The 27,889-nt window shown below is 50.5% G+C and overlaps 1 protein-coding gene across 1 annotated transcript in view; it reads left to right on the forward strand.

The window, feature by feature from the left end:
- Positions 1-729: 729 nt before the first annotated feature.
- The window catches only part of LOC101945120 (gap junction beta-5 protein-like), a 99,944-nt gene continuing 72,784 nt past the window's right edge, over positions 730-27,889 (forward strand). Inside the window, exon 1 of the mRNA XM_024104254.3 lies at positions 730-924. The gene's annotated coding sequence lies outside the window, so the exon portion shown is untranslated. The remainder of the gene's footprint in view (positions 925-27,889) is intronic.

Raw genomic sequence — 27,889 nt, forward strand, 5'->3', positions numbered from 1 at the left:
CACCCAAATGACTTTTGTGTCTGCAGTTGGGAGTGGGTGGGAGGGGAGAGAAATTTCCCATTGTATTTTAAATACATCCAGGCCAGTTGTGATAAACATTGAGTGATTCATTACTCTGGAGCCAGAAGTTTCCTTCAAAAGACCGAGAGGTCCCTGGTGCTATGGAGGGGTGCAAAATGGAGTAGGGAGCGAAGGAAATTTTGCGGGATGAGGTTCAGTGTGTCTGGTGTGGAACGTCACTTACGTTCCATCCATTTGTCTCAAGGGACAACACTCATTTTAGTTCTAGGGGCCTTGAGCCTGAAAGGTATTTACATACCTGACTCCCATTGAGTTCAGATCCCTTTGAGGACCTGTGCCAAAGTGCCACACACTGCATGCAGATGTGAAACCAGACCCTCAGCTGGTGCAAATCAGTGAAGCCCTATATATTTCAATGGAGCTACACCGACTTACACCAGCTGAGGTTCTGGCCCTTGGGGGTCCCCCTCCCTTGTCACAATTTATTTTCATCAGAACAACTGAATCATGAAACGAAGTCCTAGGAAGAGCCATTTCCAATAAAGGAAGGAATCCCTCAATGTCTGAAGTTTCCTGAATTAATCATTTTGTGTGTGTGTCCCTGTAACAGGGCACTGGCCCTTTAAGGGAAGCTAGAGGCTGTGCACAGCCCCGCATCCTGGTTCATCATGGCGCAAGGGAACTGTGGGAGTTGTAGTTTCCAGGGAGACCCTGGGGATTGTAGGCTGCAGCAAGGCATGCTGGGAAGGAGTGCCAGGGATATAAGGAGCAGACTGGGCAGGTGAAGGGTAGTTGAAGTTGGAAGAAGTGGTGTGAACTCCTAGTGTCTGCATAAAGCTGGCTGAACAAAGGGTTGGTAGAGGAGTGCTGGGAAGAGCGGGGAGAGGAAGAAACCTTGGCATGGTAAGTGGTTCAGTCAAGCTGCTGGGGGGTGCTGCAGAAAGGGGTGAATCTATAGGCTCGTGGTGGAGGTGGAAGGACATGAGCTGCGATGAAACAAGTGGTGGCCTGGTGTGTGCCCCCACTTGAATTTAGGGGCCTCTGACAGGACCTAAGGGGGGGAAGCCCCTCCTTCCCTCTCTGCCTCAAGGGGGCAGACTAGGGCAGACCTTGAGCAAGACTAGTGTAGTCCTGGAATGGCAAAGGACTGTCTGCTGATCTTTTCCATTAGTGGTGGATCTCCTGGGTCCAGGGGTTGCTGATTGTCTAGGGTCTTGTAGCATTTTGGTGCCTCTGCTCCCAACTGGGAGCAGGAAATGTGGTTAAAAATGAAACCTGCTTAAAGTGGGGTGTGGGAAGGGGGAATGAACTGAACTCCCCAAAGGTTTATGTTGAGTTCTGAGTTGATGCCTTGTGCATTCACCCCACCTCCATAGCAGTCTTGGGGGGGGGGGGGAATACCCAGCACTGTGGGGTGCGTGTGTGTGATGCCAAAGGTTCGAAGTAGTGTTCTGCCTTCGGGGTACAGATGGCCACTGGCAGATTCATTCTCGTGATAGTATCTGTAACTAGCTGCTGGAGTGATTGGTTAGGGGGTGGCCTGAACTACCTCCAGCTCTGCTCCTGCAGTTTAATGCAGGTGAGTTAATCTCTTCTGATAAACCCAGTGGTTTTCTTTTTGTTGCTCCCATGATGGTTCCCCTGCTCTAAACACAACGCCCCTTGCAGAGGCTACCACAGCTAGACACTTCATCCTGGCTTTTAATCCTATCTGGTCTTTGAAACAGCATTCGGAGCTCATGCAAATTCCATTCTCTCTTCCTTTCATCCCTCTTTCTCTTTTTCCCTCTCCCCATGTGCTGTCCCTGTCAGTACATATCCTGCAAGATGATACTTAGGAGTAGGACTGTTTCCCCCCCCTTCCCCCCCCCAAACACAATCTGCAGCCACCCTGGCCGCCTCCATGGTGACTACACCATGCTCCCACCATTCACAATGTCATGACAACAGCAGGGGTCGTACTCGCAGCCTCGTGTTCCAAAATGCACCGGCCCTGATGCTTGTTTCCTTGGTAGGTCTCCTCCAGCTGTTCTGCTGCCGTCTAGCCCAGGGTAATGGTAGCATGTGCATCCTGGTGCCTGGGTGGCAATATGTTTTTGAGGCAGAGAAACAAGGGGCCTGGTCCTGAGTTGCAGCCAAATTGGGGTTGGGAGCAAAGGTAGCTTTGCAGGCCTCGCTGATGCGTCTCAGTTGCATGGGGCGGGTGGGAACAGGGGCGGGAAGGGAGATGACCCGTGCAATGCCAACTGCCTGTAACTCCAGGGTTTTCTCAGGCAGATGAAGATAACCGATGGAATGCTAAAACGACGTCCTGTTACACATGGTTCCACCTAGGGGAGGAACATAATACCTGACCTGAGCTGGTAACAGTCACTTCATGCACTGCCAGGTATATCTTAGATAAGAGATTCTTCTTGCTCCACGAGGAAAGCTCTCTAGCCAGGCCAAATCAGCTATGGAAGCCTGACCTGCTAGTAGCAGGCCCGCAGCCTAGCATGGACAAGGAGTACATGACAATTACCATGGCACAAGGATGCTTAAGGATGCCACCTACACTGGCTGCAGGACATAGGTTGGTGTAGGATCCCTGACGGCAGTTCTTCATCCTGCAGCCTGATCCACTGGGTTTAGGGCCCAAAGGTGGGGCAAGATCTGGCTGAACATATCCCCTGTCTATGGGCCTTCCAATTCACATTGGCTGTGAGTGCTGACGTTGGTATATTACTGTGGGGTATCTGGGTGTGAAGTCACGTCCGCGTATAGGAGCCATAGAGCTGGTCATGTGACCATGGACGTCCACATCCTGATACCACGTTGGTTCAATCAGCCAGGAGCAAACTCTGGCAGCCATGCGCGGCAGGGAGGCTGTCTGGAAAGCTGGCTCCAAATTGCTGGGCAGTTGTAAACGCACTGCTGGCTAGGAAACAACTGCAGTGAGGCTGGTGTGTAAGAACCAGGCCCCCTTAACTGATGATGGGCTGGAAGCTGGTGGAGTGCAGATTTCAGCCCTCTGGAGGGGTTATTAGCGGTTTGCTGACTTCAGGAGAGTGCAGCTGGGCGAGTTACTGTGGATTGCACAGTGGAAAGAGTGGGTGAGCTGTAGCTTGCACCATCCCTGGAAAGCCAAGGGAGCAATGACCTACTGGATGTGAGACCTGGAGCATAGCAAAGGAAGCGAGATGCTAACAGCACTCTGCCTGTTACACCTGGGGCTCTGTGCTCTACGAAGGTGGTAGGTATCCCCATTTTCCAGACCCGTAAACTGCAGCACTGGGAGGAAAAGTGTCTTGTCCAAGGTCCTATAGCAAGCCCATGCCAGAATCCAGATCTCACGATTGCCTTGCTCTGACCACTAGCTCATATTGCCTCCCTTTCTAATTCATCTTGGCTGATGTATGATGGAAGTAGAGGGTTCGGACAATACCCCTTTCCTGGTCTTCAACATGACTATTGCTGGCCCAGTTCTGCAACCATGAGTAGACGTGGAGCAGCTTCAGGGTCAGATCCCTCCTGGGTAACTCGCATGCTTTGCAGGGTGGTACCAGTGGGCCTGAAAGAAGATGCTGGGATGAGAAGGTTTGAAACTGAACTATGCATTGTCCCTGGATCCACTTAGACCAGTTCTCTGATGCTTGAGCATTTAGAGCTAAACTAGTTCTGTTAGCTGGAGCAGCAAAGCACGCAACCCTCGTCCATGGTCCAGCCACTAGAGGGAACACAGGACTTCTGCCCCCTCCCCCCCCTACACACACCCCACCCCTAATCTGAGTGAATAATTCAAAGATGGGTCTAGGCTGACTATGAAGCTGCATTCTCTTTAAGGATATGCCTGACAAACCTGGGCTGGGTTTATAACTATTGCATACCAAGGATACTTGGGCTTCCATACAGCTCTAGTTAGGAAACTGAACGCTGACCCCTCTCAATTAGTCTTGAGGGCCAAAGTGCCCCTTGCAATGACCTGCTTCTAGTAAAATCTCCTATTTCTGCTTCCCAAGTATCCCTACTTGAGAGTGGGAGGAGTCGGGCCGCTCATGAGGGTCTCCTGGCAAGCTTTGTTGCCCTAGCAACCTACTGCTTTGAGGATGTGGAGTGGGGAAACTGCATCTCAAGGATGGGTTCTTTACCCTGAATCTCAGATGCCTGGTCTGTTGGGTGAATATAAAGGCTTTTCTCCATGCCATTAACCTACAGCCAGTCGGGGTCAGGAGCAAGAGCGTGAGACTGCTAAGAAGAAGGATGAATCGTAATCTTTCTTTTTTTAAAAAAGCAGGAGGCGTCTCTCCAATGGATTTCCAATTTCCCAGCCACCTGCGTAACAGATTTCTTGCTTTGATCATTACTTTTAGGCACTTATAAGATCTGGTTTCCAGGCAACTTGTTGCATCTTTTCTTTCCTCTTGCCAATCTGTTTTCTCTGCCTTTAAGTGTTGGAACAACATCATCCAGATTCTTAAAGCAGAGTTTGCGGGGGGAGAGGCGGGGGAGCCGTTTTTCTTCCCTTCACTCTGCTGGGTAAATGATGCTGTACCAGCCTTTCAAGCCCAGGTCTTGGGTGACAAGGTGTAGCTATTAGCATTGCACACAGCCAGATCCCAGCGTCCATCCATCACCTTCGTTGCATTCTCTCCTGGAGCTAGGCCAACTTACGCTGGCTGAGGAGTCAGCCTTAAGGACCGACAGCCTCAGGTCTGCCCACCGTGTCCTTTCAGATCGAACGGCGCTAACTCGGGGAGATCTGACTGATCTCCCTGCACTGTGAGGTTCTGTAGGATCTTCCCTATGGGGAGGCAGGCAGCCTGCTGGCTACTCACCCCTGGTTTGAGCCAGGGACAGGCAGGGCTAGTCTGCCAGGGATTCAGCAGAAGGTGAATGTCTAGAAACCTGGATGAAAACACTCTACTGATGTAGATGGAGATGGGGCAGTTTATACCAGCTGAGTCTGGCCCACTGTGGTCAGGCTCTGATAAATGCTGAGGCCACAATTCAAGCAAAGTGCATGCTTAAGTCCCTGTTTACTCAGCAAAACCATGTAGGTACCGGCCGAAGTCCCACTGAAGACCATAGACTTAAGCACGTGCTTTGAGTTGGGGCCTGGTTGTGGAACCGTTACTTAACCCTACAGATGAGCACTTACTCCTACAAGCAGACCAGCTTACTCCAAGGGGGGTGCTTTGTGCAAGCACCTTCCAGCATGGTGATGGCCATACACCTGGGTCCTGCCAGCTGTGCTGGTCAGGGTGCAATGCTGAGCAACTGACTCAGATGGAGATCCCTGCACAGTGGTGTGGCAACACCTCACTCCTCCAGGGCCTGCATCCTAAAGAATGGGAAGAGCAGGGTGGCAAACTCTTTCTCAACACTGGAGAAGGAACACCTCCCAGGCTGGGCCCTATATTTCTGTGCTCTTTGGAAGGGCCATTTTGGATTGGGTTTAAGCGTTGGGCAAAGGCCAGAAGAGAGGTTCTGACTCTGGACAAATCGGTTTGTCCAGCTTCTACGTTAACTCGGAAGCCCGATGTTCCCAGCTCCCTAGCACATAGTAGCATCTCCCATTTAATGGCACCTGCTGAAAGGGCTTCTCTGGAGCTCGTGCAGAGCTGGACCTCAAGCTGCCGTCTGTGGATTTTTTGAAAGTCAGGGATGGTTGGGTTCGGCCAGATCTAAAGTGAAGGACCATCTGGCAGATTCCGATCTGGATCCACGCTGAGTTCTCGGGGCATGTGAAATTGGGATTGTGGTTTGGACCATCGCTTGTTGAGACAAAATTCTAGGAGCTGGATTTGCATCTTGCAACCCAGCCCTTGGAAGTGGCTACACCTATGGGCACCAGTACTGCATAAGGAGCAGGGTAGGGACTGAACTGTGACTCAAGCTTTACATTTAGTTCTTGCTTCCCCTCCTCTCATGAAGGAAGCTGGGCCAGCCCTTTCCCTGGTGTAGGTTATTGCTCAGCAGTACTGGTTTCCATGCTGGTTGGAAGAACCAACCTTTCCCTTGCATGCCCACTCCCTGCTCACCTGTGTAGGGAGTAGCCACCGGCTGCCAGCTGCTCTCCTGACCACACAGGGTCTGCTGATGTGAGCAGCTCATGCAGGGGAGGAAGGGGGCCTGGTCAAAGCCAGCTTCTCGCCTGAGCCCATAGAGATGAAGTTGCTGCCAGAGCATCAGAACGGCCTCAGCTCAGAGCCACAAGGTCACTCGACATTCCCTGAAACCGTTTTGTGGGGGTTTTATAGCCCTGCAGGGGACTCTATGACACTGCCTTCCTCAGACAAAGGAGGAAGGGGAGGGAAAGAACAATGGAAAGGATGGGCTAATTTACAGAGCAGGGGGATCTGTGCATTATCATGCAAACAGTGCAGGCAAGTCAATATGCTCTGAATGCATATTGATGTCTAACCTTTTAGAGACTGACCTCATTGTTAAAGTGTAATTTAATTAACTTTTTGCTTGACTGTTCACAACCTGGAATAATTCCGAGATCCATGTGGGTCACACAGCCAAAGACTCGGCTGGCCCATATCGCTCGCCTGACTGTTAGTCTCAGTGGCCTTCGCTCTCCCTCACCATCTCGCTCCCACACCACCCCTGGGCTGACAGCTGTCATTAGTGGTAACAATTAGGCCATCGATCAATAAGCTAATTCTCCCATTTGAAATCATTAGGGACGCTGGATCTGAACATTGGCTTTTGCTAACAATTTTTGAAAGTTGGTTAAATATGGCGGGACCTGCTCCATGGAAGAAGCAATAGGGAATTTGATTTAGAACTGGCCTTCAGTGAACATGACCAATTTTAATGACCAAGTTTCTTCTGTTCTCCCAACTAACTTAAATAGATAGGGACAGACTATGGGGAGGGAGCAGATGTAGGGTGATAGGCACTATACAATAAGACCTAGGTTGTGGGGCTTTTTAATGGCTAGTGATTTTTGGGGAGCCCAACTTAATACATTTTTTTAAAGGGTCTGATTTCATCTTACCAAATGGGTGCATGGCACTTCCTGGCCCTTTAAGGTTTCTTGTCTTTGCCTAATGTTCTAGTTGTCTAGTAATGTGGCTACTTGGAATCACAGGCTTGAATTCCAACATCCGCTTTGCATCCTTCTGGAGAGCCTGTGTCTAAGGCAGAGGAGACAGACTCTATTGTAGGCAGGCCTGTTGGACGAGCCTTCTTTTTAAAATGGAAAAAGCCTGGTGGTCCAGCACCTCTAGCTCTCACTCACTCCACTGGGAGTTGTGGGCGCTCAGCACCTCTGAAAGCCAGATCACAAATTCCTACCTGACCAGAATAAATGCCGGGTCCCAGGATGCTTGTGTTGTCATTGGCTTTGCACAATAACAGGAAGGGAATTTTTTCCCCCCCCAATGTGCCAGCCACCTGCAGGCTGCTCTCTACACCCAGAGGTGGCTGCATTTCAGTGGAGCTGCTCCGTGTAGAGGGCCAAATCCTTTGTGCTGGATGCAGTCTTCCCATGTCCTTGCTATCCTGGCATTTGAGAGCAGTTGGGATGCTCGTTGTTCCTCCACCCTGCTGGTCCAAAGAAGCTGGAGTGTGCTCCCATGGGAGCAAAGAGTTGATTTGCTCAAGTTTGGGGCTGAGTTTTTCACACTTTGGGGCGAACTCACTGGTTACCATGGGAACACTTGGATTTTAAAAAATGATGAATTTTAGATCCTGGGGAGAATTTTTTTCCCCATCTTTGCCTCCCCAAGTCGTGGGACTCATTTTACTGGGCATGTCTGTCTCTAGAGGTCGTGACACAGAGGATCAGCAATTGACAAGCTTGTTCTTGGCTGGCTTGATCCCTCTCTCAATGACTTGCCAATTCTTGAGTCAGCTGCTGAGTGCAGAATGGAGTCCAAGTCACCGATTGCTCCACATGGTGTGTAACCATCACTCTTCCTGAATACATCTTGTGGACCTCGGATCTCGTCCATAAATCTAGCGGTGAAATAACCCCTTTCACATCCTCTGCAAGCTCTGTATCCTAACAGTGCTACGTTTCTCGCCATCACTTATTTAAGGGCAATGTTTTACTAAGTGGTTTTTTTGTCTGCACATGACTAATTCTAGGGGAGGCGGTGTGATGAGGAATGAGCAGTGCATCGTGACTTACAGCACAGAGTCCTGGTTCTGAGCTGGAAGAACAGGTGCAGTTGAGGCCTCGTGTTGGGACGTGGGAGACCTGGGTTTGATTCCTGCAACTGCTGTACCAATTTATTTTGGTGGGTGGCCAATTATTAGGCTTTTTGTGCCATTCTGACTACTGGACTCTGTTGCCCCTTTGCGGAGGCAGAGGTGCGTATGTATACGAGAGGAAAAAATCTGAGGGGCTTCATAGTTTGACCCTTAAAATAAAAGGCAGCAGACCAGAGCCCTCAGCAGATGTAACCTGCAGTCACAGAGCTACAGTAACAGACATCAGCGAAGGACCTTGCGCAATGTGGTTCTTATAAGCATGTCCAGTCTCAAATACCAGCTGACTTGTTCTCTCATATAAAGCTCTAGCTAATCCTGAACATGATTCTCACACTTCTGTTCTCTCCCCCACATACACACACCTATTTTTAACACAGTCAATGTGGTTACACTCAACTTCTCATTTCCTCTTGGAATGGTTTCCTCTGAGACAAATTCCCCTCCCTGTAATTCAGGTGTGGGTGGGAAATGGAATATTTTTGGGTTCCTCTGTGAACACTAGTTGATTATGTGCTGTTTCTTTAAGAAAGTGTCTTTAGAACACAAGCACCAGACATTCAGCTGGTGCAAATTGGCATAACTTCACTGGAAACAATGGGAATACACTGATTTACTCCAGCTGAGCATCTGGCTTCAAGACTTTACCGGGACGGTACTGAAAACCCTGTATTCCTATGTGGAATGAGATCTCCTTGTCTCATTGAATCTTCATAAAATGACTTAAAATCTTTCTCAGCCTCCCCCCAATATCCCGTGCTAATGCTCATCACTGCAATGTCAATTCTGGCCCTGAACAGATAGCTGGTTGGCAGGCAGAGCTTTCCAATGGCTGGATGACTCAGAGCTGTAGTCCATCAAACTGAGCAGTTTCCAATGTACTTCAGAGCAATAGAGGAAACAGGATTCCTAATCTGCAAACACTTGGTCTTAAGTGTCCAGTGATTATGACTTAATGTAGTAATCATTGGAATGGGGATGAGCCTAATGAATTGGCTGGATATTTACAGGAAGGCTGTTATTCAGTAGTAGCTGAATGTACCAGATGACTGCATGGCTCCAAAGTTTGATATTGGGTTATGGAGCCTTTCCAGTGCTTGTCCTGTCTGTGTTGACATAGGAGGTCAGAGGCAGGTCTGTGTCCCTTCATGCAACCCAGCCCACTGTCAGCCTTGTAACAGGCTAAGGTAAAGCACTGAAGCATCCTGTCTTGCATCTCAATGTTCCTTACTTGTATTACTAACGCACAAGCCTTTACATAGCCGAAGCTTAATTTCAGTTGTATTAAGCTTTCTGCACATTAGGCCTGTAGTTAAAATACCGTCCGTTGGAGGTTTGTGGGAGTTGTGTATATTAAGGACCCCATCCTTGGTAATGCAGCAAGCATGTTGCTGAAACGTGCAGGGAGCGGATGTTCCAGGCTAAGGAAATTACATATCCGTAGCAGTGTGTTCAGCCATGCACCATGGTTCTTTGAGGCAAAGGCTTTCTTGGTATAGTGCCCAGCACAATGGGGCCCTGGACCATGACCAGGGTTCCTAGGTGCTAGTGCAACAAAAATTGGCTTCTATTTTGCTCTTGAGCAGAAACCCAGGCTTGACACGAAAACCCCTCTTTGAGGAACTAGATCAGCCCCAGCCTCTTTCCAGACACTTGGTCAGCTGGGACGTGTAAATCATCCTGGCCACTTCCTGATTTGCGAGGGGCATTTCTGATGCGTGTCCAGGTGCCAGGATGGCAAAAGGGCTAAAATACAGACCTGCAACTGGCTTGTGCTGCCGGGTGTGTCTGTAGTGCATGCCGACGTCACTGCTAAGGGAGCAGCTAGAAAAATGGACTCCGGTCCAACCTCAAAAGAGCACCTGACTTTTCTACCATTCCAGAACCCGCCGACAGCCAGAAACAAGGGCTAAGCACATCCTGTAACGGAAAGACTCCGACTTGAAGTCATTCTCTAATGGAAGCTAGGAGGCGGGAGATTGATTGTGGCTCTGATCCAGTGTTAAAATTCCTATCTTCACGCTAGTTTTACCTTCCCAAACCAATGTGTTCCTGCATTTATTTCCATAGACGGGATGGAGAGTTCTGTTCATCAAGGGCTGAATAATACCTTTGCTTTTGGAATCTATGATGTAATGATCCCTGCATGAGCTATCACAATCTCTGCATGGGCACCCACAAATCACACAGTGCAGCTGCTATGCATGTTCCCAGTGCACACACTGAATACCGATTAATGGCTGTAGAGCTTCTCAGCTTGCTCAAAGTGATGTGCCGGGCTGGACAGGAAATGGGTTTCCTGGCTCACAAGAACTTGAGGTGGGGTTTTTTTCTCCTCAAACTCTCTCATCCTGAATCAGGATGAAAAGTCAGTCTTTCTTTACAACCAGCTCCGCTTTGCTTGTCTCCTTCCCTCTCTAGCTCTGTTAGATCTGAGGTTGAACTGCAAGCACTCTGGAGCCTGAAATTTCCAAGTCCTGAATTAGTGACCGGACCAGCCATGAGGAAAGTGTACCCCAGGAATCAAGTCAAGGTCACATAGCAGACATGAGTGCCTCTTTTCCCACCCTGCCCCACCACCTCATGTTGGAAAAGTGAGCTGCCTTCAGAATAGGTTTCAGAGCAGTAGCAGTGTTAGTCTGCATGTATCAGCAAAAACAACGAGGAGCCCTTGTGGCACCTTAGGCTTGGTCTACACTAAACCCCCAAATCGAAGTAAGGTATGCAACTTCAGCTACGTGAATAACGTAGCTGAAGTCGACGTACCTTACTTCAAACTTACCGCGGTCCACACCCGGCAGGCAGGCTCCCCCGTCGACTCCGCGTACTCCTCACGGCGAGCAGGATTACCGGAGTCGACGGGGAGCACTTCTGAGTTCGATTTATCGCGTCCAGACAAGACGCGATAAATCGAACCCAGAAGTTCGATTGCCTGCCACCGAACCAGCGCGGTAAGTATAGACAAGCCCTTAGAGACTAACACATTTATTTGGGCATCAGCTTCCGTGGGCTAGAACCCACTTCAGAATAGATGCTCTGCAGTTCTGTTACAATGGCTGCCTCTGCCTGTGTTCTGGTGGCAATTCTTGGGTGGACTCTGGCTGCTTAAAGTGTCTTCCGGGCAAAGGATGAATCTGTCCCAGCAAAGCACCCAATGGCTCCGATCCCATCAGAGCTGGGGTGGAAGCAGGGGTAAGACCTACATACAAAGAGGGATGGGAAGCTTAGCACAGCTTCTACCAGCTTGGCTCATTGATTGGCTTTGTCTGACAGGTCTGTGGGCATCTATCGCTGGTCCTGGTTTGACTCAAAGTGCAAATGAATCACATGCTCTGGCTCGGGGCTAAGCTGCAGCTCTTTTGCCCTGGAACTCGAATGTCAAGGCTTCCTCTAGATAGCATAGGCCTGTTTCCCATAGCAGTGTAAACGGATCCTTCCATGGAACAGAGCTGATGTAGGAGCTCCTACGTCCACCTGATCGCCATTGCTGGGTGGGGGAGGGGTGTGGTCTGGGGAAAGGGGGTGAGGTCAGGACACAGCTGTGCCTTGCTGATAGCTGGCTGCCATATCCGCTCCAGTGGCTGTTGGAAGCTGGTGCAAGATAGAGCAGCCTGAAGGCTGCTCTGACTTAGGCCCAGAGAGCAGAGCAGGTTGGGGATTGGGCAAGTGCAAAGGGGGCTTAAAGCTACATGTCTAGGCCCATCTTCCTGAGTCACACTGGGCACTTTGCAGCCAGAGCAAAGGAGCTGGGCCAGGGAAGGGGTCAAGTGACATAACAGGAGGTTGTGCTTTAGGTAATAAAAACCGAATCCCCCTGCAATCCTGATCCAGCGGCTGGAAGGAAGAGGTGATTTCCCTTGCCAAGCAACCTTTCAGAGCACCAAAAGAATTCCAATCCCAGCTCATCAGAGTCCATAGTAACAATGGTCCACTTGCACCAATTGGTAAGTAGGATTACCATACCTCCAGATTTTCCCAGACATGTCTGGCTTTTTGGTCCTCAAATCCCCGTCCGGGAGGAAATTCCAAAAAAGCTGGACATGTCCGGGAAAATAGGGAGGGGTTGTGGGGCTTGGGTCTGGGCTCCAGCCGCTGGGGCCAGAGCCGGAGCCGCTGGGGCCAGCCGTGCTCAGCCGCTGGCCGGCGCTGCTCGGCCAGGGCCGGGGCCAGGCCGGAGCCGCTCGTCTGGAACCGGGGCCTGAGCCGAGCCGGGCCGGAGCCGCTGGGACTGGGGTTGGGGGTGCTCGGCCGGTGCTGCTCGGGACCGGGGTCGGCGCTGCTCGGCCGGCGCTGCTGGGGCCCGAGCCGAGCTGGAGTCGCTAGGGCCGGAGACGCTGGGGCCAGAGCCTCTTGGCCAGGGCCGGCCACCGGAGGGAGCCGCCCGGCCAGGGGGGCCAGACTGGGCCACGCCACCTCGCGCCCCCCCCCACCACCGCCCCAGCTTACCTGCTGCCTGCCTGCCTCAGGCTTTCCGCGAACATTTGATTCGTGGGAAGCAGGGGAGGGGGAGGAGCAGGGAGACGGAGCGTTCAGGGGAGGGGGCGGAGTTGGGGCAGGGAAGGGGCGGGGCCGGGGCCCTGTGGCGTGTCCTCCTTTTAGAATATTAAAATATGGTAACCCTATTTTAAGCACAAGCATAAAACTTTGTTAAGTGGTCTCATTGCAATCAATGGGACTCCTTGGGTGCATAATGTGCTCTGATGAACTGGTGTCCATTGTGCCTACAGCTGCAAAGTAGGGCTCTGGTTCCACGGAAAGGGGGCTCTCAGGGAAGGGGTATTCAAGATTGTGTTTGAACAAGAACTGGTAGAACTTTGCACAGAAAGATACAAAATTTAAAATTGGAATCCCAATCCTGGGCTGGATTGGGGCCAGGGCACTCATCACCTTGTAGAACTGAACTCATGATCATCTTCTCTGAAAGCTCCATGTGTTTTTAGCTTTAGTGTAGATATTAAATCTTTTTCCAGTATGCAATGCATCACCGCTTTTGGAATCTCAGGGCAGGCTCAGAATGACAGATTTAAAAAACAACCTTTTTTAAAAAAAAGTCTCTTCTCCTTTCCTTCCTAATTCTTCACTGAGGCAAATTGTGGCATTATCTGCCAGACAAAGGTTTTAGGGCACTATCCTCTCTGGATAAAAGCAAAGCCTCATGAGGGGATTTGCCTTTCAGTGAAGGTTTTTCTTTCTTACCCATTATTTGTTACCTATTATGTACCTGTCCTTCATGAAACATGTTCTGTCCAGCTACAAAATCATATGGATCATGGTAAAAGCAAAGTTAGAGGTTTGAAATCAGTCTTTTTATTAGAAGTCATTTAATCTCTAAGGAACTTGTAGTGCATTTATAAAGGGTGGGGGGGGAATCAGTCACCCTTTATCGTAAGATACACTGACTGCAATGAATCTGCACAGTTGCACATAGGAGCTATGCTTTTTGATACCTGTAACTACCACTAATTCATATAACCGAAAAGGCCACTATTTTACTGAGAATAACTAGTGGAAATGCAATGTTTTTAACAGACTTTGGGTCTAATTGTCTGTATCAGCTCCATGTCTGTCATTAGTGATGAATACTGTGAAGTAATAACTTCATGAGCGCTGTACAAGGCCTGGTCAGTGAGCAGAAGTTACTGTGCATTGGTAGGGTTACCATATTTTGTGCCTCCAAATGGAGGACACTCCCCGGGGCCCCGCCCCCAGCCCCGCCCATGCCCCCCACCCCAACTCCGCCCCCTCCCAAAGTCTCCGACCCCTCCCCTGCTTCCCGCGAACATTTGAGTCGCGGGAAGCCTGTAGCAGGTAAGGGGGAGTGTGGGGGGAGGAGGCGCGGCCCAGGCTGGCCCCCGGCGGCTCCAGCCTGGGTCGGCTCGGGCCCTGGGGTGCCGGCCCCAGCCGACCACCCCCGGCGGCCCGGCTCCCCGACCCCGGGGCCCGGCTCCCCGACCCCGGACCGCTCCCGGCCCCGCGGCCCCCGGCTCCCAGCCCCGTGGGCCCGGCTCCGCGCCCCCGGTTCCCCGCCCGGCCCCGCGCCCAGCCCGGCCCGGCACTGCGACCCTGGCCCAACCTGGCCCCCGGCCCGGCACCGCGCGCCCGGCCCGGCTCCCGGCCCGGCACCATGCCCCCAGCCCCGATTTTCCCGGACATGCCCGGCTTTTGCGGATTTCCCCCCGGACGGGGATTTGAGCCCCCAAAAGCCGGACATGTCCGGGAAAATCCGGACGTATGGTAACCCTATGCATTGGGGGATATACTGGAATACCTAAATGCTCAGAACACTTGACTTCAACAGGGGCTATGTATGCAGGTGATACAGTGGCTTGCCAGATAAGAACACCCAAGCATATACTTGAAAGACAATGGGAGTAAGCGTCAAGGATCCTGTATCTGCCCTCCAACGAGTGGCAAAATAAATCTTGCTAACACTAGGAGCCTGGAGATCAAACACTAGAGTTAGCTCTTCTGAGGAGGAGGGGCGACAGGCAGACACAGGCTCTGCAGAGTTCGGCCTGCCCAGAGCTGGGCAATGATAAACCATGGGTGACAGCAGCGAGATATGAATACAGGCTGGCTCGCTGGCAAGCACGTTTCCCCTTAAATGCTTTTGTTCTAAATAAAACTCCTGTATGAGGAGGCTGGTCACTGGTTACCACTGTAATTGCCCTAGAGGAAAAAGAATTGCAGGGCCTGAATGTAAATACAGGCCTGATGAGGCCAATTATAACGGGATTGCAACATGGGGCCTGCTCTGAAAGTGGGAAGATCCTGTGATTCCACCCCGAGAGAAGATGCTGGCTAGAGGCCTCCAACCTGAAAGGGCAGTGGCCAGCGGGCGGAGCAGGTGTACTCAGACCAGGCAGGGACACAGGTGCAGTTATCTGACTGGTGGTAACGAAATCCATTGTCCGTTTACCTTCTGGTTTATGAGCTCGTCGTAACTGCATAATGAAGAGTCCACAGTGTAGCACTCCAATTATCATGCACAGCAGAAAATCATGTGCACCTTTTAATGTCCAAGCTTGGAGTTGGATACTGTGCAAACTATGAAGCAAAATCTGTAGGAAAAGTGCAGTATGTAGTGTAGATGTCTTGTATTGAAGAAAGTAGTTCTGTTGTCACAGAATTAGACCAGCAAAGTTATTGATAGAGGTGGGTAAACGAATGCATAATTAATAACCAGCTTCCTCAGCTCAGACCAAACAAACTCCCTTTGTGACAACTTTTAAGTTGATCTGGTGGCTAAAGGAGGGGACTAGGAATTGAAACCACATGGGTTCTATTTCTGGCTCTGGAAAGGGAGTGGTCTCTAGTAGTTAGAGAAGAAAATAGCCCACAGGACTCCTGGCTTCTATTTCTTAATGTGACATTAACTCATTGTGTAACCTTGGAGAAAGTCACCTGTGTTTCTTTAATGATACAAGGGATAAGGCTTACCTGAAATGCCTCAACTTCTGGCTTCTCTTCTGCCATTCTAGGAACTTAAAATACCATTAGCCTCAAATCATTCTCTTTAATGAGAGTTCACAATAACACACAGCATATTTGTCTTCTACGACGTGGAGAACATAGTGGAGTTTGGATTCTTACAAGACTCTTGAGCTTCTTAGGTTTTGGGGTGGTTCTTCTGTCCATTGGCATTGTAGGTTGGGCTCCTCTAGGGTGCAAACTTTCTGCTCTGTGGGTGTGTTGAGAGTGAATGGGAGGCTTGAAGGAAGTAGCTGGCAGATCCCCCAAATAGGTCAACCCCCTTGGGCTCAATAAGGGGGAGTGGAGGGTTAAGAACCATCTTGGGTTACTTAGGGAGAGTGAGAAGGAACCTGGTCTGCATCGCAGAGGGATCATGGAGGAAGCACTGAAGGCTGTGGGGATAGGGTGTCTCTAGGATCAAGGAGAAGGGCATCTGCAGGGAAAGGAACTCCTCCCAAGGTTCAGACAGTCCTCCAGATTTTCAGGACCAAACCGGCTGAGTCTCTGGGGCAGATTCGTGTAATCACCGTTGTTGCCACTGAAACTGACAAATAATTCCCGATGTCTCCAGTGGGCCAGGTCCTCAGCTCGTATGAACTGGTTCCATTAATGTCAATGGCAGCGTAACAACTTGCACCAGCAGAGCGTCTGGTCCCTGGTGTACTAGTTACTGGGGGGAGAGGGGGAGTTCCCCAAAGTCATTGCTGTAAGTACTTCATTACTGCACCGTTATGGTGACACACCCATTCACTGGATTCGTCACTCTAACCTCATGAAGATTAGAGCCCCACTATTGAACAATGTTCACTAAACAGTAGCCCCCTAGGATTATGCCCCTGGCTATATATTGGCCGTGGAATCCCCTACCCTAGCCACTGGGGTACCAGGAGAACAAACACAAAAGGAAAGAATAAGGACTTGCCGCAGCGCATAAATTGCCAGCAGCATTAAAACAGGTCTTATTGCCAAAGGTCTGCTTTAATAATGACACCCTAAGTGGGGAAACAAGCCTCTTACTACAGACACTATTTTAAAAGTCAGCCCTTGGTACAGCAGTGTCTGAGTCAACAGATTTCTCCCCCCACCCCTTCCCCTGTGCTTAGAATAGGAAAGTATTGGGGAAATCTGTTGGCAAGTGATCTGTTGATAGCAACTACTGTATCTTCTTAGTCCCCTAGCCTTTTCAGAACCTCTTGAGGAGGGGGCAGGGAACAGCTGCCATCACTCAGAGCTGGTCAAAAGTTTCAAAGAAAAAACTTTTATTTGAAAAATAGTTTTTGGTTTTTGTTGTTTTTTTTTAAAGCCACACTTTTTATAAATTGGAAAAAAATAAATGTGTCTCTGGTTTCATATTTTATGGGCTGGAGGGAAGACAAACACTTTCCAAAACTACACACTCTAGCTTTAGAAAAAAACTCATGAGGTCTTTTATCTGCTTTATTTTGAGAATATTAAATTGCCTTTTTCCCCCCAACCAGCACCGTGGCAGGCTAAAGGGGCCTCTGGCAGCTACTTGAAGTGCTATCTGTTGCTTTTTGGCCTTAAATCAATCAGACTTAAACAAACCAAAACTAATGGTGTTTGGATATCCCAGTGATAAATGCTTATAAACACTGTTCCACACCGTGAATAGGGTAGATGAATGCCTTTGATAAGACAGATTTATTGTGATGAAATTCATATAAATCAGTTATTTATCTTCAGCATTCCCTTGGATGTTGCAAACACAATTGCTTTGGATTTCTCCTGCATTGCAACAAAGTGAAACTGACTAGAAATCCTGGCTCCATTGAAGTTGGGGGAGCTTTGGTACCATTTAAATCAATGGCAGAGACGTAACTGACTAAATAGACTAGTCTTCAGGCCTGCTCCTGCTCTTCTGACTGCTTTGTGTCATTCAGGCAGCAGAAGGGTACAGGGAAGTTGGAAATTCCCAGGATGTAGATTTTTTTCCCCCCAGGTGGCCCTTACGAGTGGAGAGTTAGGGGTGAACGAAGGGAAGGAGGGGGCATGGTTAGAGCGCCTCACGCTGATAGATTCCCTAGCTGGTGGATTGGTCAAGCAGGCATAACATAGAGCAGCCTTTAGGCTGCTGTAAATTACATAAGGGCTGGAAAAATGTTTATAGCCAGCTTCAGTAGAACAGCTGGATCATCTGTTCTACTCCAGTAATAACTTTTGTCCTATCTGTATCATGGACTTATTTACAGTATGTCCTTAATATACTTAAGCCATCTGAATCTCATTTTGATTTGGACCATGTCTCCTATTCAGTGTCACTGTCTTGCAGGTATCCATGTGTGGGCTGAGTAATAAAATTCCCAGCTGTGTTCAGGCAGTACGATGCTGCATTGAACAACAGATGATGCACAACAATCAGCAGAAAAAGCTACAGCTGGTGTAGCAGAAAATTGATTTCTGATGTCTTCTCCCCCTCTTCCCTACAATCCCCCCCTCAAGGCAGAGACTTGATAGCTTGATTTGTAATTTTCTCTACTGCCTTTGTCGCTCCCGGTGGGAGAAGGGGGTGGGAGGACAGGGTCTGATGGTGGCAACCGGAATAATTGTGTCCTCTTATGCCCACAGAGAGCACCAGCCCATCCTGGAGGGGAGAAGGGGGCTGTGAATGGTCTGTTGATCTCTGTGACTGGGAGGGGGCAAGGTGGGGGGAGGCCCAGTGTTCCTGAGGAGATGCACCTCTGTCATTCTGTGCTTGGTGGATGCTGCTGAGATGAAGTCAGCCTTGGCTGCACATCATTCTCCTTTCATCTGAGCTTATGGATGGAGACCAACTTTCGTGGAAGGCATCAGTCTCTCCCCAACCCACTCCAACTTCCAGACCTGTCCTCTTCTCTTTTTGCGGGTGTCTGGCCTGTGTTTAAATATTGCTCTCCATGTAATTTCCCCTCTTTAACCCCCAACAAATCCCCCCTCCAGCTGTCAGCCGTTAGACCATCATAAAGGCCACCAGCAACCTGGTATCTTCTCAGGAAAACTCCAAAGCCCAGGCCAAGCCTCCAGCCTGCATAGGGACTGTGGGGTCCGGTATATAGCATTAATCAAATCTACATGGTCTGTGTTTTGAGTGTCACTGATACGCCAGGCAGTAGAAGTTGCCCTCCCTCCTGGATGCCTATTGTCACCCGTAACTTTCTGTAGCCTGTTCATGAAAGCAATGTGGCCTTAACAATGAGGAACCTTGATGGGAAATGAGATATCAGGTTTGTCGATTAGCAAAAGGTAAAGCATGTCCGACTTTATGCGTGCTCTGAAAATCTTACGTACTCCTACAACCCTCATTACCATAGCAGCTTGAGCACTGGACAAATGTCGTTCTCCTCACAGCCGCTCTGTGAAGGAAAGGAAGTGCTGTTAGCCCCGTATTACAGACCGGGGATGCATACGGAGACTAAAGCCTTGTCTACAACCACACGTTGTACCCCCTTAACTAGACCAGCATAGTAAAAGCAACGTGACCCTACTAGTGTGGACACAATTATACCAGTTTAATGTGTTCTCCGTAGTCACTGAAGTTACGACAAGAAGTAATGGGCTTAATCTTCAGCGTGGGATATTTAGGTTCAATACTAGTAAACAGTTGACTAGAACTCTGAGGGTAGCTGAAGATCTGGAACAGGCTTCCAAGGCAGGTTGTGGAATCTACCCAGCCCGTTCTTAAAAACCTCCAGTGACGGAAACACCTGTCCGGGCTGGTCTAGGCATACTTGGTCCAGCCTTAGTGAAGAGGGTGGGACTTGTAAAGACTTTGAGAGATCATCCAGCCCCACACGTCTGTGATGGTATCCCCCAAGGGACAGAAATACACTAGCCTGCTGTATGGCACTGTTCTCCTAGCACGGATGTGCCTCTGTAACTACTTCAGTAAAATCTCTCCCCAGCTGAAATAGTTACACAGGGACAAAACTTGCACATAGACCTAAGGGACTTGCCCAAGGTCATGTAGCCTATGGCAGAGCAGGACATTGAACCTAGGTTTCAAGAGTCCTAGCCTAGCATCCTAACCACCGGATCATCCGTTCATTCTTTCCCTAACAGCTTTAAAGCAGGCAGAGAAGAGAGGAGGTTATTAGTAGCATCACCCATATACTAGAGGTACGAACTCCTGTCCATATTGCAAATAGCTCAGCTCCCAGCTGTCCTGGGAACCTCGGAGAGCGACGGGCTTTCTGGAGACTCCCTCCCAGCCTGTGCATCTTGTGCAGCGGAACGGCAGCAGGTGTTCCTCCTAATTGCTTTCCTGTTTTCACCCTCGCAGACGCAGCTCCAGCCACTTGACTAGAACCTGAGGGTCCCCTCTTCCTCTGGAGCGATTTCCGTCTCCTTGTAGCTGACTGAACTCTTTAGAGGTCACTCATTCAAGTGCACTTACTTCCTGCTCATGCTGTAGACCGGAGCTGGACCCGCTGGTATTGCTAGCGATGTAAGGGCTACACACCCAAATCCCCTTTTTGCAGCATGGTGCAGGTTGCCGCTTTGCGGTGTAGTGGGCTGGCAGCGATTTCACATCCTCCCGTGCTAATCCACATAAATTCTGTTAATCGCGGATTTAATCTTTTAAGCATGCCGTAATTAAATTACATGCCAGTCAGTTACAGCCACATTAACGTAATGTGCGAGGTTCGCTCGCCCTGCCGTTGGGGAGAAGTGAAAAAGGAGCAAGGATAGTTTTGTGGCTAATGCACTGGGCTGCCTGGTGGGAAGATCTGGGTTTTAGTCCCTGCTTTGGCACTGACTTTCTGTGTGACCTTAGGCACCATCATTCCCCTTTCTGGGTCGCAGTTTTCTATTGATAAAAATGGGGACCACGACACTTCCTTTTGTAACGTGCTTTCAGGAGTGCGGCCGGGATATGCTCTGAGAAGCAGGTATTGTTAAGGGGAGCGCACTGGAACAGGCTGGGGCCTCCATGCAGGAGCTAGGGCCTAATCCAAAATCCACGGGAGTCTTTCTATTGACTCAATAGACTTTGGATCAGGCTGCTAGCGGGCAGTTAGCTAGCACCTGTTGGCATCTGTAGGGTTGTCAGTCCCGGCAGAGGATTCAACGGGCCATGCAGCCTGAACTTTGACAGCCGTTAGCCCAGGAGCTCGGGTACGCACTGGGCATGTGGGAGACCTTGGTTCAACTCCCCGCTCTGCTGATGAAGAGTCATTCTCACTCTTTTAAGCCTCTGACTGCCAGATGCTGGGACTGGACGACAGGGGATGGAGCACTTGACGGCCCAGTTCTGTTCATTCCCTCTGAAGCACCTGGCAGAAAACAGGATACGGGGCTAGATGGACCATTGGTCTGACACAGTATGGCCATTCTTCTGTTCCCTCTCACCCCTGCGGCCGCTTTCCACATCACAGGTGACCTACTGGAGCACGCTGTGGGTAAGGCCTGCTCGGCTTCACCCTGTTGCCCCCGTCACACAGGTGTGACGTCAGTCCCCAGGCCTGGTGAGCTGATACCTTCCACCCACCCTAGACTCACTCTCAATTCAAAAGTCCCCCAAGTGACCCTGTCCGTGCAGGGGTCACTTCCAACTGTGAAGTTTTTGGACCTTGGAGGCCACCTGAGAGAGACTATGCTACTGTTCTGACTATTTATCTGACTTAGCAGAAATCCACTGGATGGACACAGACTTCTGCTAGCTGAGCTCCATTAGCAAAGACAGTCAGTATCTGACAAACCCCGGGCTGTTCCCAGATCTGGGGAGAGAGGTCAGTGAGGATTGTTGCTGGAGCAAATCCTTAGTCTCTATCACTAGAAGCATCAGTTCAACCCGGGGGAGACTCTTTCTGTCACCCAGGCTGTTGATTGGACTCTGGATAGCATCAGGTGGCACGTTGCTGGGAGCTCTCTTTAACCACAGCCAATCAGAATCCTCTCCCCATCGCTTTGCGCCCTCCCCTGGTCTATTGCATCCACCTGTCACCTCTCCACTTGGATAGTGGGCTCTTCAGGGCAGGGACCATCCGTTCCGTGTCTGTACAGCACCTAACACAGCGGGGCTGGAGCTTCTGGATGCTACAATATAACGAATACAGCACAGCCCTACAGGGGAGCTGCTTAAATTCACTCTCCCACAATAGGTGACCTGGATTTAAAAATCAAATGGAACAGAAATAGTTGATGGGCAAGTGCCTCTGGATCTAGTCCATTCTGCATCGGGGGGACCAATCCTTTCTAGCCCCCTCGTAGCAGTTTCTCTGCATTTTCACCGCAATCTCTGGGCTGCCATGAAACGTCCCACTTCTTTCTTTATAAAAAAGAAATAGTAATCCCCTGGGAATTAAAGATAATCATTGCAAATGAGAATTTTATGAAACATTAAGTCTATTCATAAATCCTGGTGGAGCCGCATGATAGTCTCGGCCGGCCTGCTTGCTGCTGGATGCATTGTCTTGTGCTGGCAGAGTGAAAGGCTTAATCACGCTAAGGTTAAATGAAACCCAGCGGGGATGTGCCGCATACAGCAGGGGCTCGGATGAAATGCCGTTCTCTGCCAACTTGCAGTGCAAGATTTGAATTCCTTAGAGGAGGAAGACACAGAACTCCAGGTGATGCTCCCTACCCTCTTCTCTAATGCCTGGTGTTAGGCAAAGGTAGTGACAGATGCCATGTTTCAGCCATCATATCTCAATCACTTTTATACTGCAGTAACAACCGGAGCCCCAACCAAGATCAGGACCTGGTTGTGCTAGGAGCTGCACAATTGCTTCGTATGAGACCATCCCAAGAGTTGACAGTCTAAAGATACAGTGCGCTATGCTGTAAGCATGGGGTTTTCCTCTAACTACAAGGAGGTTTCAATCTACTATAGTGCTTGAGTTAACAGTGTGGGTCTTTTAGCTCAGACAGGCTTGTGGCCTTAGATGCAGAGGTCCTAGGTTCAATCCCTGATATCTGGCAATCCATCCCAGGGTGTTGCCTTATGTAAAGAAAGGGTGTGGATTGGATTGGGAAATAAAATCTAGCGGTGAGGGGACAGTTTTGAGGTCTGGCTAGGCTGAAATCAGTTACTTTCCCAGAAACTAGAGGCAGGGAAAGAAGGTGATTTGCCCAAGGTCATGTAGCAGATCAGTGGCAGAGCTGGGCCAAGAGCCCGGGTCTCCTAAAGCCCAGTCCAGTACCCTACAAACTAGACTGTTTCTCAATTGGTGGATTACAAACTGCAGTGGGGGCAAGAGAGGTGAAAATTTTCACCTCCATCTAAAATGTCTTGCTCCTCCCCTTCAAGGTCAAATGTTCTCTGTCAGCATCTTGATATTTACCCATAAGCCTATGTAATTTCTCATTGTTGGCAACACTTATTATTATTTTATTGTAGAACAGATGTAAGAAGGGTTGCAAAAATCTTTGTCTAATAAGAGATCTCCAGCCTGAGAAGGCAGACGGACACTGTATTCATAGACTCATAGAATATCCAGGTTGGAAGGGACCTCAGGAGGTTCTAGTCCAACCCCCTGCTCAAAGCAGGACCAACACCAATTAAATCATCCCAGCCAGGGCTTGTCAAGCCGGGCCTTAAAAACCTCTAAGGAAGGAGATTCCACCACCTCCCTAGGTAACCCATTCCAGTGCTTCACCACCCTCCTAGTGAAAAAGTTTTTTCCAAATATCCAACCTAAATCTCCCCCACTGCAACTTGAGACCATTACTCCTTGTTCTGTCAACAAGTGTTCCAGTGTGCGGCTTCCCCAAGAAAGTACAAAGAAAAGATGTAAATGGAATTCTAGAGGCAGCTTTCTGGTGTGGTGTTAAAATGTTCAGTAACGAAAGTATTGGAGCTACAGGACTAACTCCTATGAAACTCTCTTTCTTGACGGGGCTGGGTGGGGTCCAGGCCGTTCCCTTTTGTGTGTATGGGCCCAGCTAATATGAAACCACGAGTAGAGGACAAGCCAGGAATCCAGCCCAAGTTTGCTCAAAACTGTGTGAGAGTCGTAGAAAGTTCCAGATTCAGACATCCCTAAACTTAGGGAGTATTGGAAAAGCTAGAGAAGCACCCAGAGCAGAATTTTGCAAACAGTCTCTCTCAAAACCGGTCAAACCAAACCCCAGCTGCAAACGTTTGCCCTCTGGATCGAGATGTCACTTCCCTTGGGCCGACTTAGAATCATAGAATCATAGAATATCAGAATTGGAAGGGACCTCAAGAGGTCATCTAGTCCAACCCCCTGCTCAAAGCAGGACCAATTCCCAGCTAAATCATCCCAGCCAGGGCTTTGTCAAGCCGGGCCTTAAAAACCTCCAAGGAAGGAGACTCCACCACCTCCCTAGGTAACGCATTCCAGTGTTTCACCACCCTCCTAGTGAAATAGTTTTTCCTGATATCCAACCTGGACTTCCCCCACCGCAACTTGAGACCATTGCTCCTTGTTCTGTCATCTGCCACCACTGAGAACAGCTGAGCTCCATCCTCTTTGGAACCCCCCTTCAGGTAGTTGAAGGCTGCTATCAAATCCCCCCTCATTCTTCTCTTCTGGAGACTAAACAATCCCAGTTCTCTCAGCCTCTCCTCATAAGTCATATGCTCCAGACCCCTAATCATTTTTGTTGCCCTCCGCTGGACTCTTTCCAATTTTTCCACATCCTTCTTGTAGTGTGGGGCCCAAAACTGGACACAGTACTCCAGATGAGGCCTCACCAATGTCGAATAAAGGGGAACGATCACGTTCCTCGATCTGCTGGCAATGCCCCTACTTATACAGCCCAAAATGCCGTTAGCCTTCTTGGCAACAAGAGCACACTGTTGACTCATATCCAGCTTCTCGTCCACTGTGACCCCTAGGTCCTTTTCTGCAGAACTGCTGCCTAGCCATTCGGTACCTAGTCTGTAGCAGTACATGGGATTCTTCCGTCCTAAGTGCAGGACTCTGCACTTGTCCTTGTTGAACCTCATCAGGTTTTTTTCTGCCCAATCCTCTAATTTGTCTAGGTCCCTCTGTATCTGATCCCTACCCTCTAGTGTAGGGTTACCATATCTCATAAATAAAAAAAGAGGACCCTCCACGGGCCATGGCCCCGCCCATTTCCCCACCCCTAGCCCCGCCCCAACTCCGCCCCTTCCCCCACCCTAACTCCGCCCCCTCCTCCCTCCCACTCCCAGCCAGGGGGAAAGGGCTGCCCCAGTGCTACCAGCTTCACGGTTTGCCGGGCAGCCCCCAGACCCTGCGCCCCCAGCCGGCGCTTCCCCAGCGCAACTGGAGCCCGGGAGGGGAAGCGCCCAGCCGGGGGCGCAGGGTCTGGAGGCTGCCCAGCAAACCGTGAAGCCGGTAGCGCTCGGGCTTTGGGCAGCCCCTATGCCTCCGGACCCTGCGCCCCCAGCCGGGCACTTCCCCTCCGGGGCTCCGGCGGCTCTGCGTAACTTACACTGTATAAGTTACACAGAGCCGAAGAGGAGCAGAGCCCCCGCAGCTGGAGGCTCTGCTCCTCTTAGGCTCTAAGAGCCGGGCTGCCCCAGCGCTACCGGCTTCGGGCAGCCCCCGTGCCTCCGGACCCTGCTCCGCCGGAGCCCGGGAGGGGAAGTGCCCGGCTGGGGGCGCAGGGTCCGGAGGCAAGGGGGCTGCCCGAAGCCGGTAGCTCTTGGGCAGCCCGGTTCTTAAACAGAGCCTCCAGCAGCTGAGGCTCTGTGTAACTGACACTGTGTCAGTTACACACAGCCCTGGGGGCTGGAGGCTCCAGCCGCCCCGCTCTGTTTAAGAACCGGGCTGCCCAAGCGCTACCGGCTTCGGGCAGCCCCGTGCCTCCAGACCCTGCGCCCCCAGCCGGGCACTTCCCGTCCCGGGCTCCGGCGGCGCAGGGTCTCCAGGCAGGGGGCTGCCCGAAGCCGGTAGCTCTCGGGCAGCCCGGTTCTTAAACAGAGCCTCCAGCAGCTGAGGCTCTGTGTAACTGACACTGTGTCAGTTACACACAGCCCCGGGGGCTGGAGGCTCCAGCCCCCCCTGCTCTATTTAAGAGCCGGGCTGCCCGAGCGCTACCGGCTTCGGGCAGCCCCCTTGCCTCCGGACCCTGCGCCCCCAGCCGGGCACTTCCCCTCCCGGGCTCTGGCGGCGCAGGGTCTGGAGGCACGGGGCTGCCCGAAGCCGGTAGCGTTCAGGCAGCCCGGCTCTTAAACAGAGCCGCCATTTTCCCGGACATGTTCGGCTTTTTGGCAATTCCCCCCGGACGGGGGTTTGACTGCCGAAAAGCCGGACATGTCCGGGAAAAAGAGGACGTATGGTAACCCTACTCTAGTGTATCTACCACGCCTCCTAGTTTAGTGTCATCTGCAAACTTGCTGAGAATGCAGTCCACACCATCCTCCAGATCATTAATAAAGATATTAGACTTCTCCCTGAACCCTTCCATAAACATTGTTCCACAAACATAGGGCCTGCAGGTACAGGCTCTAGGCCTCATGTGCTAGGCATTGTGCAAACTGCTACAAAGGGAGCCCCCGAGAGCTTCCAATCCCAATGCAAGGTGAGAGACATGAGCTGCACAGGGACACTGGGTCTGATCAGCAGAAGTCACAGGGCAGAACTCCTGCAATCCGTGTGGAAACCCAAACCCCAGCAGGGTTTTGTAGAGGCTGGTTCAGGACCTTGTGAACTTTCCCTACGGCTGCAGCGTATTCTTCCCATCCAGCTGCCTGGGAACGTACATTTAAATTGATTTGCCTTATTAATGTCACATCAGACGTGTTTTAGCAGCTTAATCTTCGGCGGTGAGGGAGAAAGAGGGTGGGGAAATGGAAATGAACACTTCGGCAGAGCCACTCCGACTTTGGGAATGTGACAATTACTGTCCTTAATTTTTTTTTACCATTAAAAGGCAAATAGGGGCGCTTTTTTTTTTTTTAATTCTTTATAACAGTAAGAAGCGGCTTCCATCATCTCTAGGCAGTTAATCGGTGCGCTATAGAAAAGGATGGGGAAATAAGTGTCTCCTAATGAAAGGGTCCCTGTAAGGTCAGCCTTCCGCTTGTTAGCTAATCAGAGACTTATTTGTTTTGCAAATTGCTCTCCCGTTTTGAACGCAGTGTGGTAATTTCCATGGCAGGGAAGCAGGAGTGAGTTCATGGGGCTGGGGTTTGTTTTTTCATGTGGTGTGTTTTTTTGAAGCCCTCAATCTGTCATTGGGAGGGGGATAAAAATAGACTGGCAAAGAAAAAGAGCACGCTGCCGGTTTTGTTCCAGGCGCTTCAGTCGTGTATTCATGGCTGGAGAGCTGAGGGATGAATGATGACTGGCGGGGTTGTCTTATTGGACAAAAGTGGTGTCTCTTGTGCATCTGCTGTGGGCTTGGGAAGGCTATAAATACCTAGCTGTCCTATACCACTCTTCCTCCATAGATCTCAAAGTGATTTACAAAGGAGGTCAGCATCATTAGCCCCACTTTTCAGGTAGAGAAACTGAGGCACGGAGTGGGCAAATGACTTAGGTCACCCAACAGGCCACTGGCTGAGCTGAGGATAGAGCCCAGGTCTTCTATATCCCACCCTGTAGCCCTCTGCTCTTCCCTATAGATGCAATGCTCCGTTATACATTTTCATCTAGCTCTACAGGGGGCCATTTATGCCTCTACTCACCAAGTGCCGAGGAGCAGGATGTCGGGCAGGACGATGAAAAGTAATGGCTGCAGCACGTTGTGCCTGTGGCACTTTCATCTCGGGCCACTGGGGCTGGCCTCCAGGCTGGAGAACAAGTTCTAGGTAACATTGGTCTGCACAGGCTGCCACAAGGAAAGTGCGTTTAAAAAGTCAAGCACAGTGTAAGTCCTTTTCTCCCCTTCTGTAAACAGCACAGGCAGGATTGGTCAGGAGCGGACAAGGAAAAGGCTCTGCTTGGTTCCCTGCCGGAACGGAGAATCGCTGTGAAATTAAAAGGAAGGGAATTCATCCAACAAACAAGCCTCCTTCCCCTTCCTCTCCCACGCCGCTCTGCTGCGACAGGGTGGAGCCCGTGAGGTTATAGAGCGCATGTGCCCATGTCCATGTGTGCACTTCAATACTACGGGGTCGGGTGCCTTTTAGAAATGCCTCAGACCAGACAGCCAAATGCACCTCAACTGTGCTTGAAATATAGGTGTTCCCCCTTCCACCTCCAGCTCCGCCACTGACTTCCTGTGCACGCTGCAGAGGCCCCAGCCTGCTGCCATGGAGGGCGAAGGCAATGCCCCCGCAACTTCAGCAAGGAAGGGT

This window comes from Chrysemys picta, chromosome 23 (assembly GCF_011386835.1).
Source record: "Chrysemys picta bellii isolate R12L10 chromosome 23, ASM1138683v2, whole genome shotgun sequence".
In the NCBI taxonomy this organism is placed as follows: Eukaryota; Metazoa; Chordata; order Testudines; family Emydidae; genus Chrysemys; species Chrysemys picta.